Below are 13,310 nucleotides of genomic sequence, written 5' to 3'. Positions count from 1 at the left end.
ATGAAACATTTTTGCCACATCATCGTTTGCCTCATTTTAAAGAACATATTTCTGTTTGTGCATTAGTTTCACATCTCAGTAAATTACACTAATATTAGTAATTCCGTACAAAAGATAAAGAATAGGCAACATGGTGGAAAACTGGTTGGCGTGTCTGCCTCACAGTTCCGAGGTCTGGGGTTCAAATCCTGGCGCTGCCTGTGTGGGGTTGGCATGTTCTCCTTGTGCCTGTGTGGGTTTTCTCCAGGCACTCCGGTTTTCTCCCACAACCCCAAAACATGCATTATTCGGAGACTCTAAATGGCCCATGAATGTGAGTGTGCAGTAATTTTTTGGGCAATATTTTTTTGTATTTCGGCCACAAATAAAAAATAATAAAAAACCCCAAAACAAAACAAAAACACCACCAGAATAATGTCATGTATCTCAAAAATTTGCAAAGTGCTCAAATCTCAAGGTGCAAGTGTAGTGCCACGTCGTGGAGGAGCTACTGTATGTTTAACTGGTTCTTCATGCTTGTTCATAAAGAGTGGCAGATGTATTTATAGATTTTTGCTCTCTGGAATGGCTATCAAAAAGTTAACAAGCTCAGGACCTTTCTTTATTGCGTGGCATTTGGAATCTTGAGGGTTTCTGAAGCTGCTCTTCATGTGCATTTTTCCCCCCCAAAAGCCTCTAAAGAATTCTTATTTAGGGAATGTTTTAAATAAGTTTGCAAATATAAGTGTTTTGGAACTATAAAAGATTCTCCTGAGTGATTCTTCTATGGTATGAAGTGTTTTAAGATGAATGGTATCCCCCGCCCCAATCTTCGTGCAAAATGGCTGGGGCCCACAATTTGAAATGTTAAACCTGTTCACTCTTTACAATGGAAAATCCTCATGTGTGGTCAACCGAGATGGAACGAGCCATGGAAATAAATATCGTTATGTGTGTGGTGTGCCCAATTGATCCTGAGTACATCAAAAACAACAAAAGAAGCAAGAATGTAACACACACACACACACCACACACACACACACAAAATGATAAGAAAAAAATAAGAACATAAGAAGAAAAAATTGGTATCCACGTACCCCGCTAAAGTCAGCATACTATAAAACGGCGCCTTTTGGCCTCCACGTTAGCCCTGGAATCAGTCTTTGTTGTACAGGCAGAACCATGGTTGGAATTTTAATATAGACAGGGAAACAAAGCTTTTGGGAAATAATGTCGGCTCGACTGTTTTTCTCAAATTGTTTTACACGCACGTCTGTTAAAGGCCGATGAGAGAGAAAGAGCAATAGAAATATTTGCCTCCAGGGATTTGCGGCAAATCAAGCTCAACACCTTTTCTTATTTGCCGGAAAGTAAGTCTTGACAAAATGGAAATGGCATCGCGCCACTCAAGATCCCGCGTGCATGTAAACATACAGAAGCATTCGTTAGTTCAGTCTGGAAAGTTTTATCATTTTAGGATGGGCAATAAGGTGGAGTGGAGGAAGGTGATCGTGAGTATACATCAATATGGAATCTTGCAATATAGAGGCCATTTTTAACAACAACTGGGATATTACATGCATCCATACATTTTCTAATGAGGTTGTGCAAATTAGGAATAGTTCATCATATATTCCCCCCTTCCCTCTTGAATGGCACAAAATCTCAAAATTCAATGTAGATTTATACCTGAGACTTCATATTAGTGAGCATCAACAGGTTTAAAACTGCATGTGGGTTTTGTGGCAGCGTGCCTTCAAGCCCCACCCATCATAGGGGTTTATGGAGCCGTGATTTGTCTAGTCTGGACCCACAGGATCTGTTTGTCACAATTTAGTCCTTAGGATCATTGATAGAAGCAGCCAAAATGAGTTGCCTCTGCAGGGTGTTGGGGCACTCCCTTAGAGATAGGGGGAGAAGCTTGGTCATCCAGGAGGGGCTATGTGTCGAGCTGCTGCTCCTCCGCATTGAGAGGAGCCAGCTGAGGTGGCTGGAGAACCTGATTCGGAGGCCTCCAGAACGCCTCACTGGTGAGACACATCCCACCGGAAAAACACCCGTGGATGCCCCAAGACATGCTGGAGAGGGTATGTCCCTCAGCTGGCCTGGGAACGTCTCGGGATCCCCCCAGAAGAGCTGGATGAAGAGGCTGGGGAATGGAAAGACTTTCCATCGCTGCTGGAGCTACAGCGCCCGCGACCCAACCAAGAGAAGCAGTAGAATATGAATGGTTTTGTGGCAGTTCATTTTACTTGTGCATGACAGTAAAGAAAGTAACAATACCACGTTAATAAGGATTTAATACAGATTTTAATACAGTTGCGGTTCCTGGTATGTGCTACGTGTGCACACAAAATATTTGAACGCCATCAGATTCAGGATTCTTTTTTTTTTCATTGGGTTTCTTAAGTGAATCCAAATCACCACTGATTCATTTGCAGCTTTAGCCGGGAGTTACCAAAAGATGAAATACCACCTGCCATGGCAGTCTCTATGCTTAAGCCTTCAAAGGCCAACATTGCTTACAAGCTTGCTGTAGTAAAACCCTGTAAATGTCTCCTCAAATGATGTGGATGAATTTATTAAAACCAATATCATAACGAAAAGCTTGGCAAGGCATAGCTTTAAAATCAGTTTTCTTGTAATTACATCTGAATTGCATCAAACCAACCTTTTTTTTTTGCATGCTCTCACTGCCCTGGTCACAATCACACTGTACTTATAGACACTGTAAAGGCCAGTCCACTCCTCCTCTTTTCCATTCTAATCACAAATCAATTTCCCTCGAAAGGAAGCAGAGGGCTGTTAACGGCTCCAAAGAGGCAGAAACACACGACGTAACAGATCAAAGCGTCGCTAATACTCATCCAGGTGTAAACCTTTTATATGGACACACGAGCAGCCGCATTGATAATCGGCACGATGAAGGCTTTCCAGCTCACTCTCGATGTGAATGGCACAAGCGCTACGATATCGACATGGCTGCCGTCTTGTTTGATAGGCCGTGCTTTGACAAATTGTGCCTCGGCTCCCATTTACTACTCCTAATAAGAGCTACTACAGTGTAAACATTTTTTATTCTTGATTTAAATGACACTCTCAATGGGGCATCTTTCGCAACACTTTATTAATTCCGTGTGTGTGTCAAAAGCCGTAATGGTTATTACAGCCTGATGGCATTTTCTCGATGACTGCAGGCAAAATATTACAGAAATCATTCGGTTGGAAATAATGGAAATAGAATTCATCTATTACGTGAAAGTGACCATCATTAAACCCTTTTTAGATGAACAGATGGCGCGGTGTTTTAGGTGATATTGACGCACACAATTAAAAAAAAAAAGAAGAAAAAAAAAGCCCAAAACTTTTTCGGGTATGAAGCCCGATTTGACCACTCACCGCCAAGCTGTATGACAGTATATGACAGTGCTTTATATGTTGTATTTTATAATAATACTTAATCGTATAATTTCATATGTACATCTGCTTAAAGTTGAAGCTAATGTCGAGAGAGTTTTTGTCACCGTAATGCAGTTTACAACTAATATTACGATAAAATTTCAGGTATGACGTGAAACTTGATTGAAGCAAACAAGACGTTCTTTAGTACACTCTGAAAGGAAAGTAAATCTTCATATTCCACCATAAGCACCAACCATTTGACAAAAAGATCCATGGAATGAAAAACCTGTTCAAGGACCTGGTCTGGGATGTCGTTCAGAACCTCCTGAATGTGCCTCCATGTCTTCCAAGACCACTGCTTTCCATTTCCTTATTGATTCAGGTTTCATGAGATTTTAAAAAGTTTGATGTCTGTTTTTTTGGGGTGTTTTCTCTATGTGTCTCTAACCCACCGCCCCACCCCCGCCACATTTCCACCATTGATGCTCCTTCCGAAAAATGAAAGAGTGCAATATTTGTGGTGAGAGTGAAGTATGAGTGTGGACTAAGAAATGTGATAGCTGGACCATGCTCAAGGAGCCTCATATCCCCGTTTGATCTTTGATGAGGTCCGCATTGAAAATTTTAGAACATAATAACGGGAAACTAGTTTTTGACGTACAGCGTGAAAGCTCCTTTCACAAGCATCTCCCGCAATTTTCCACGCACAACCGCATTAGTGTGAGCGCTTGTCGCTCAACAACTGAACGTTGGGTGCGTGCTAATGCGAACTGACAGCAAATAAGGGATAAGAAGAGCAAAGCGCCCCGGTGACTCAGATCCGCTCGAGGGGAAAAAGCAGCGGGGACAAAAGAACTGCAGCGGTCCGTTTGCCTCCCGCACCGTCCTTCGGGCCTGAGGCGGATCCAGGGTGACAGATGCTGCGGTAGAAGATGTGGATATGTTTGGTGGGTTGTCAAACGCACAGTGGCATGAGTACGCTCTGAGTACTTAGAAACGATACTGGCATGAGTACGCTCAGGGTATTTAGTACCTATACCGTCTCAGAAGCCAACAAGGTGATTAGGGATCAGTCAACTTCAAGGTTGGAAAGTCTACATGGAGTAGCCAAGTCAACTCGTTCATTAATCAGTTCAGCGGCTTTTGTGTCTTTTGCGAGGGTGAAAACCAAAAACCTCTAACTTTGGAAAACTCTGTAATGTGAAAAAAAAAGTTAGCATTGGCAAATTTTGCACGTTTTTAGTTCACAATGTTCGCAAAGCTATGGGATGACTTGTTCTGATTCCGTAGCATAGATATTGCACCAATGCTAGCTAGCATGTGATTTCATAAAACATGTCATGTGAATTTTTTTATTCTTCTTATTATATATATATATAGTACTGTATTTCCTGCTCTATAAGGCACACAAAAGCCTTTAATTTTCCCAAAAATCGTCTTGGTGTTTCCATTTTATGAGAAGGCGCCATCTCTCCATCCACACAAGGACTACTGTGGTGCAGCAACTGCTCGCCGGTTACAAAGAAAATATAGATTAAAAAAAATGTGTATTGTGAGTGTATTGTCAAATAGTAGATATGTTATGATATAATAGTATATATAGAATATAGTTTAATTAAACTCACTTTTGCCTTCGTTATCTTGTTTCGGATAACATGTTTTAGTATGCGTCCTAGCATACAACAAATATTACGATAAAATTTCAGGCATGACGTTACAACTTGATTGAAGGTCATGTATATTTTAAATACAGAAATAGACCCCATAATTGAGTCTGCACTTTCTAATCTGGTGCGCTTAATGGTGCAGGAAATAGGATATCTGTACTTCTAAGTACAAAGTGTACAAAGTGCAAGTATTTAGCCATTTATACAGGCATACATACCTCATATTACACACGCCGCAAACTCAACTAAAATTTCCTTGATCAAACTTAAGATGTAATAAAGAAACAATGTACAGCCGACTCGGAGTGCAGTACACACAAATTTAGCCTCCCGCAGTGAGCAGCCACAGCTTGATATTAGTGACATTTACAAACATCATCTTGTTCAGACGCTGTGAAGCCGCACAGCTTGCCAAGTGAGTGATTCGGATGCGGTGTGACGGGAAGTGACGTCATCGCCGGCATTTTCTTGGATTGCGTTTTCCTTCTCTCAGGAATGTTTATTTTCTCTCCCTCTACCATTATTGCCATAAGTTTATGATCGATCCTTTCTGTCAGCGCGAACTGCTTATCGTTGGCCACGCTGCATCTTTCATGAAATATGATTTATTTAAGAGTCAAACATCAAGTCAGTTTGTTTTTATTCTCTTAACAAAAAAAGAGAATTTTCCAGAAAAAAATGTTTGGCTACTTTATGTTTCATGACAAATGTTGTTTTTTTTTTTATTTTGGGAAGAAATCTGTACCTTAACTGCAAATTTAACTGTATATATTTGCGTGCCACAATTTTGGATATCTACTGATTTTAAATTTGATTTGTTGTTAAATGTAATAATCACTTTTAGGGGCAAGTGTTTATCTGTAAGAATATAATGAGATGGCTACACATTAAAATTTCATAACAGCTCTCTGCCGTAAACCATAACCAAATTGTGGCCTGCCAGCAAAGTTAGTTTGAAAATCATTTCATCCCTGATGGCATGGAATATAGATTGTGGAATGTAATACACTGTGGTCAACAGAAAAAGGAGTTTGCAACCACAAAAATGTAGTTGCCAGATAAGATAACAATTAGTCTCGTTTCTTTACCAAATACTCTCCTCTTTCTTCTTTGTACTTTCCACCAGTATGGATACTGCCTCTCGTATGTCAATCTTTCGACAGGCATCTGGTTTGGGGGAGGATACTTGTTTTTGTCGATGGACATACGCTCATATGTTCAGAGTGCTGTGTTGGTTATCCTGAGTACACAACACACTAAAGCAGCAATTTTGTGTGGGGTTGCTCATGCTTAAAAAAATCAAGATGATAAACATCTGGGGGTACCCCACTTGGGAATTTTGCAAAGTACTATTGTACTAGTCAAAACAATATGACAATGTTTAAAGTTTCCACGACGTGCCCAAAGTTAATGTACTGTAGGCCTACAATGGACCTTTCTGACTGGCGGTCTTCAGCTCCGCCCCCCTTAGCTACAGTTGCCTCGCCCACAATCTTCCAAAATGGAGATTGAACAGAACATGTTTGAACTGGATCCTCTGTCGCGTATTCCAGATAATATTGGGGTATGTTTTTTGCCAAATGCGTCAGACTTGTTCAAGAGAGTGCTACAGAGAGGTCTCAACTATTTCACACAAGGATATGTACACGGAATTAAGATTTTGGACAGAGCAGGATGCAATGTCAGAGATACAGCGAAACGTTGGTGATTGATGTTAAAAAAGGATAAAATAGTGGAATCGTACCGCACATTTAAAGCAGGGTATATACTTACTTATAATTTACGTGGAAAGATCACGAGTAATATCATTGTAGTCTTTATAAGGGAGTGGGTGTATTCATTCAACTTGGCTCATAATGGAACCCAGTGCCCCGTCTTAAAAGTCCGATGCGATGCAAATAGACATTTCTCTTGCATGACATCGCACATTTACGTATCACTAACCCGACTCGTCGGCATAAAATATTACTCACTTCATTCTGGTCAGTGATACACTAACAAAGTGAAAGATGTTCTCCTGCAAAGTATAAAGCACTGATAATAATGAAACCAAACTCAAAGACGATACTTCTCCCTCAATTACCTTCGAACATACAGCCTTGTGTTTGTTATTGTACTCACTTAGTTGTAAAACGCGTGCTCTTTCGCGAGCCTTAATCCATCGTAGACACTTCCTCAACTGTGTTTTAGGCTTTGGAAAATAAATCAACCGGGACCCTTGTAACCTAGCCGGATGTCTTTCATCAGAATTGCACATTCCCCAAGCGCATCTGAGGACCATTTTGTTCGTAACATTAACTTTTCCAACCGCACGCGACCGATAACTTGCTTGTGGGACATGAGTACAAGAGGGTCAGGGCAAGCCAGGGGTTAAGACAATGCGGCTATCTGATTGGTGATTATTGTACGAGTGATTGACAGGTTGGAAAGCTCCATTGTACCTTGATTTAGGAGGCAGGGGTACACCCTCAAGTGGTTGTCAGCCTATTGCAGAGCACATGGAGACAGACAACAGTCATAGTCACAATCATACCCAGGGGAAATTTAGTCTCTCCAATTAATGCAGGTTTTGGGGATGTGAGAGGAAACCTTTACAATCTATTTGAATATTTTATTACTGTATGTTTTAGAAAGTACAGTGTAGTTCGGTATTTTAAACATTACAATTTGTTCAAAGTCAAGATACCACTGTACAGACTGAAGGCATACAATTAGTGCATACCAAATGAGAAGACTTTATGGTTGCAACTTCCATCGGGAGGTTAGCAGATTCCTCAGATTACTTATTACAGTATTTATATGCTTGTACGCTGTACACAGAGCAGCAGAGGCAATGTCTGGAGCGTGTAGCGCTTGCAGACAGAAGCATGTGATAATGGAGGTGGGCCTGAGGGAGATCAAGCTCCCAGCACTGTGAGACGCATTTTGAGGAAGCTCAATAAGTCATGACCCTGAAGAGGTGTAGCGGCCTTACTACGCTCATGAGCTGTGACAGAAGCAGGAGGTGCACCATTAAGCATGAATTCTCAAGGTACAGCATCAGACAAAAAAAATTCAGGACACTTTGCTCACCCTGCAAATCAGATTGGAGCTAATGCAGACAAGATTCTGAGTGCAATGTGAGACCATGTGCTCCCATAGAAACCTGAGCCACACCTCGACAGCATCCTGTCAGTGACAATGTTGAGCAAATATTAATCAAATACAATTTACACATTTTTCTACTTAAGAGCCTTTGCTTGGTCAATGTTTGTGTGTGAAATTTGAGTTGCGAGAGAGCTTCGTATGTCCTCAAGTAGGGATTTGTGAGTAGTACTACTGATACTAGTTATCGGTATCGGGATGATACCCGGATATCTACCTGGATTCTTGTAACGGCTGCTGATACAAGCCAATGATCCCTCCTCTGCAGCTGTGCCACCACGCTTCCATATTACATCCAACCATCCAGTTTCTGAGCTGCTTATCCTCACAAGGGTTGCAAGAGTGCCGGAGCCTGTCCGAGCTGTCAACGGGCAGGAGACGGGGTACACCCTGAACTGGTTGCCAGCCAATCACAAGGCACACAGAGACAGACAACAGTCGCACACACAATGACACTTACGGCCAATTTAGAGTGTCCAATTAATGTTGCATGTTTGTGGGAAGAAATCGGAGTCCCCGGAGAAAACCCTCGCAGGCATGGGGAGAGCATGCCAACTCCACACAGGTGGGCTGGGATTGATCCTCAGAACTGTGAAGCCAACGCTTTACAGCTGAGCTACCATGCCGCCCAAGCCATTGATATTTAAGGCAAAAAAAAAAAAATCTGACATTGATTAAGTCCTCCTCACCAGTAGTTGGCACTACACACTCACTGGTGACTCATCATGTGTGTGAGAAAGGAAAAAGGTATTATTTTGTTCACTATTATATGACATAACACTAAATTTAATTGTATCTCCAGTAGTTGTATGAGTGAAAGGAAGTAGAATGAATACGAGTACTGTAGTGGTCTGGAAAAAAAGTGTATTCGAACACTTACACTCGAGGGAAGGAAAAGAAGAAACAAATGTTTATTGAATGCGACAAACTGTCAAACACATGAATACGAAACAAGAACACTCACCTGGAGCAGATCCTCGTCGCGAACAATAACGGGACAACTTTATTCCTGGTCCACTAACGAGGCCTTACCCCTGAAAGGCACACCTCCAACACATAATTATTTTGACAATTTAAAAAAAAAAAAAATCTCTTTAATTATGTTTTTACAGAATACAGGGGCGTTTTTATGGGCGCTGAGAAGGTATTAATAAGATTTAAAAAGATTTCAATCGGGAAAACGGATTCACTTATGCAAGTAAACTGATTTACGAGGTCAATCACCGTACGAATAAATTCATATGTCAAGGTACTGCTGTACTCGGATTGATACTTAATGCGTGAAAACACCTGCTTCTACGACTTGACGACAGGGGAAGGCGGGCTCGGCCAAAGGTGCTTCATTACTAGCTCAGTCGGCGAGCACATCTGACAGCCGAGGCAAGGCAGCGTGCGCCACATACGGAGGCCGGGAACTGCTACCTGGCGTTGATTCCGAGCGTCACTTCTGAAGTGAAAGAGGGTCTTCTCATCAGTGTATCTTTGCTCATCTGAGAGTGCTGCAGAAACCTTTTTACGCTACTGGAAATGGAATCATTTGCGGTGATTGCTTGAAGATATGTGATGATGAAATTGCATCAACATTGCATTGGTGAGGTCTTCTGCATAAAATATGAATCCTATGAAGGTGATGTCAAAGCTGCGCTATCAGCAGAACTGGGCCTGGCACAAACTCCTGGAACCAACATTAAACAAAGAGAGACCTATACAGCAATGATATTCCTATGTATTTTTAATACATGAATCATAATTGGATCAAATTAGACTATTGCCACAATTTACACTTTGCTGTGAGCTCTTAATAGAAGATTCATTTACCAGAAATGTGTCATGTGTCATTCACTATAAAATGTTTTCCCTGAAATGAAACTCCGTTATATCCTGAATGCATCATTATTCAAGATGTCTGCAGAATCTCTTCACAATAGGAGAGCTAAAACTTTAAACTGCTGGACATACAGTACGTATCCAAAAGTTGAGCAGCCGAGTTAAGTTCACCTGGAAAGGTTATAGTGCATTTTAGGATTTTCCTCAAATTCCACCTGGAAGCAAAATACTGTATTCCTAACTTTTGTGAGTTGTTTATTTGACGAATTCAGGAGTTCTTCTAAAAGGAGGAGGATTGGCCGAGATTATCTCAATGTATGAGTTGACCTCGAGGGGGCTGAATAAAATATAAACATCATGCCGAGCGAGGTCACGAGTCGCTTGGATAAGGCATGTTTCATTTCACATCCTGCTGTATGTTTAGGAAACATTTCACTGGATTTATAAAATGACGCCTAATGGCATCTTTAAGCTGAAGTCTTTAGAGCGCACTCTTACGAATATACGCGGTATACGTACCGTACGTGCGGGCAAAGGAATACTTCAGGCACTCCTGATTTTACCGATATAATAAAAAGCCAGCCAGTGTGCTGACTCCATTGGGACAAAGTGTGAAGACCTTGTCTAATATTATTTATACCAGCGATAAGTTCTGGGTCCGTCTTCTGCGGGGCAGTTAAATAGCCCTTGACTAAAGTTTATTCCGGTTTCTTGAAGAGGCCGCAACCCTGGCCCCGACGAAGCCCTCCTCCAAACGCTTGCGGAACTTTTCATTTTCCAGAGGTTGTGGTCTCTTGCGTCGTTGAAGAGTTGCTTGATTAGAGGGTCGGACACATGCCCACGCAGGAATGCAAATGGCTTCCGGAGGTCAATAACACATCTATTACATTTAGAAGCTTCAATCTGCATGGCTGAAATGACTAATGAGCAGGTCATGGCCTGTCTGCAAGTCCAGAATTATCTCGACCTGTTTGCGCTCATTAAAAAAAAAAAAAAGTTTAATTGTCCTCATCCAGACAGCTTAGCCAATGTCACTATAAGGTGCCTTTTCCACTGAACTTTGTATTAATTTCATTAAGTAGATGTTATGCTGTTACAAATGCATATTGGTCAAGCTGTCACATTTAAAAAAAAAAACGCAAAAGTAAATTAACTGCAAGCAGACGATGGACACGCAAACAGTAGATGATCTGAGCATGCTGACAAGTGTTTTTATTTTCTTAAACTTGCTTGTGTTTGTTTCAAAGAGGTTATGGAAAGTTCAACACTCACAGAAACAATAAATGGATGTTTCGTTTTGTTAAATATGCAGTAAATTTTTGTTTACTAGTGTTGGCATCAACTGTCTATGAATGTGTAGTCAAAACAAGCAGAAATATATCTGCTATTTGTAAGACTCCATTTCCTCTCAGTTATGTCAAGACATGATTCATCATCCATCCATCCATCCATCCATCCATCAATGGGAGCAGGAGGCGGGGTACACCCTGAACTGATTGCCAACCAATCGCAGGGCACATAGAGACAAACAGCTGCACTCACAATCACACCTCGGTTAATGTTTTAATGTTGTTAATGTTTTTGGGATGTGGGAGGAAACCAGAGTGCCTGGAGAAACAATTTTAACAAAATAAATGTCTGAAAATCAACAGCTCGTAAAAAGTAGATACAAATGTATTGGCGTTAAAAAGTAAAAATACACCCAAACTTGACTGGATTTTAAAAATGTGAGGGCAACGTTGCTGCTTGAAATGTAATCCTTTCACTTACCGATAAATTATTTTCCGCGTCACTCCATGACGGATTGATGATTGCGTATATAGCCCTCGTATGTGTTTTGAGATGTTACCATCTATCGATGGGATTCCTGCCGCCATAAATCAATCAACTCACCTCAAGATAGACGCATTTCACTCTGGGTTGGCTGCACTCATTACCGCTATTAGTTCCTTTCCGCCAAATATTTTTGGCATCAATAGAGTGTTTTATGTTGATGGATTTCATACCACAATCACACACTTTCTCGTTTTTTATAGGCTCTCTGGCCAATTCATGAAGTACACGTGCATAATCTGGTTTGAGATTATTTTAGTAAAAAATATTTGTGTAAAAATCTTTTTTTTTTTGTTTGCTAACAACTTTCCACTGAGGTGATGTGATGCCTTTTTATTATAATGTCCCTTGATTGGTCAGAGCATGTAACTTTGACTCTAAAGTCCTTGCACTGGCTTCCAGTCAGCTTTAGAATAAATTTTAAAGTTCTGCTACTGGTCTATAAATCACTAGATGGTTTAGGTCGTGAATACATGAAAGAAATGCTAATGGGATCCAAACCCAGTAGAGCTCTGACATCGACTGACTCAGGTCAAATAGTGGAGTGGAGAGTCCATAGCAAACATGGTGAAGCAGGATTTAGCTATTATGCTGCAAAAAAAATTAATAAATTGGCAACAGAGGTGACGTCAAATGCAAGTGTGAGTGTTTTCAAATCCAGATTAAAAAGTATTCTCATGCGTTTTAGAGTACTTCCACTTTTTTATTTTTGTGTTTGAATGCTTTTAATCATGTAAAGTGCATTGAGTTACCTTGTGTATGAAATGCACTACACAAATAAATTTGCTTTGCTTTACTTTGCTATGATCATCATCCATGTAACAAAATTGGCACATAAAAGATGCATGTAGATACGAAATGTATTCCATTTGTTTTCCACCCTGCCTCCTACCCAATGACAGCTGGGATTGGCTCCAGCACTTCCTTCATGAGGATAAGCATCACAGAAATCGGATGGATGGATTGATTATAACTGCTAAAAAATAAAAGGGAACACTTAACATCCTCAATATCATCTTTATTCATTCTATAGTGGAATCCCTTGAGAACAAAATAACATTGGAATATTTCATGGACATCAAACTCCATCCCAAGCAGGTCTGGATTCAGAATGACACACAAAATTCGACTTCTGTGGAAATCAAATTGAGCCTCAGTGGTGTGCCTGGCCTGTATGCACTCCCTGCAACGCCAGGGCCTGTTGCCGATGAGACGATGGATGTTCTCCTGAGCGATCTTTTCCCTGAACCGGATCGGAACATAATCAAATTTGGAAGAATGAGTGGTGCGATGCGGCGTCGGCGGATGGAATGAGACGCGACGTCCCAGATGAGCACAATTGCATTCGGGTCTGGGGAACGGGCAAACCAGTCCATAACGTAGATGTCTGACTGAGCTGCACTATCTGAGCAACTTCTGTGGGTTGTAGAATGGGCAAAAGGAAAACGTGACCGGAAA

This window comes from Syngnathoides biaculeatus, chromosome 14, assembly GCF_019802595.1.
Source record: "Syngnathoides biaculeatus isolate LvHL_M chromosome 14, ASM1980259v1, whole genome shotgun sequence".
NCBI classification, from domain to species: domain Eukaryota; kingdom Metazoa; phylum Chordata; class Actinopteri; order Syngnathiformes; family Syngnathidae; genus Syngnathoides; species Syngnathoides biaculeatus.
The sequence above is the reverse complement of the archived record's forward strand: the minus strand, read 5'-3'. Positions refer to the sequence as shown.